The sequence below is a fragment of the Aplysia californica genome, unplaced genomic scaffold (assembly GCF_000002075.1).
Source record: "Aplysia californica isolate F4 #8 unplaced genomic scaffold, AplCal3.0 scaffold00169, whole genome shotgun sequence".
Taxonomy (NCBI): domain Eukaryota; kingdom Metazoa; phylum Mollusca; class Gastropoda; order Aplysiida; family Aplysiidae; genus Aplysia; species Aplysia californica.
The window spans coordinates 670,861-671,721 of NW_004797439.1; the positions used below are offsets into that span (position 1 = coordinate 670,861).

General features: G+C 36.7%; 1 protein-coding gene across 3 annotated transcripts in view; it reads left to right on the forward strand.

Moving 5' to 3' along the window:
• The window catches only part of LOC101847421 (RYamide receptor), a 245,911-nt gene that overhangs the window by 93,813 nt on the left and 151,237 nt on the right, over nt 1–861 (forward strand). The window lies entirely within an intron of this gene.

An 861-nucleotide genomic window follows, 5' to 3' on the forward strand; every position in this document is an offset into this window, starting at 1 on the left:
CCCTGACGGTACGACATTATTAATTGTACTCTCCTGTGGCGAAATGATACTCGACCTGGAAAGCTGACGTTTCAAATAGTTCCTCTGGGAAAGCGCCAAACTCAAGATTTAAAGGTCCATTATAGTTCAACATAAGGTTTCGGGAACCTCTGCACTAGGAAAGTTTTAAGGAAAGTTTGCTTTAAAAATATTTTTCTCATTTTTATTTTGAAGTTCTCGTGAGGCAGCGTGGTGAAATCAGGCTCCCGTCAAAATAGTTTAAAGTAAAAAAACTGCCATTTTTCCGAGGATTTGGGAATTTTTATAGAATTTTTGTTTGTTTTTGGCTCAACATCTTTAATGCCTATTAAATCACACATTTCTGTGTGGATTGGGCTGAAAAACTTTGATTAAAGGCACAAGAGATGTACATTTTCAGGGTTTTTTTGGGCTCTCAAGCTTAGGAAAAGACTCAACTTTGGCGGCCATTTTCTCGTTAATTTTACCTTTGAAACCAGGCCACCCCTCCTCCTTCAATCACGAATATCTTGACTTGCATCAAAGATGAATAGATATTGTTGTCATTAAAAGGAAGGCAAATGGATAAGCTATAAGACGATACCAATAACTTCATATGCTCCAAAATTGACGAGAGCCTGATTCCACCGCGTCGTGACATATTTCGTTTCCGTTTTCGTTTTATCTTATGATAAAGGATTCAACAGAAAATACTCCTTTTTTTAATTGATAAAAATCGTTTCAAACGACACCATGACACAGGACTGTTGTCAAGAAAAAAAGCGATCCCCACCGCAAGAAAAAAGAAAGAAAAATAGGAAAAAACCAACACACCCTCCCCCTTAAACTAATAAAATTAAAAAA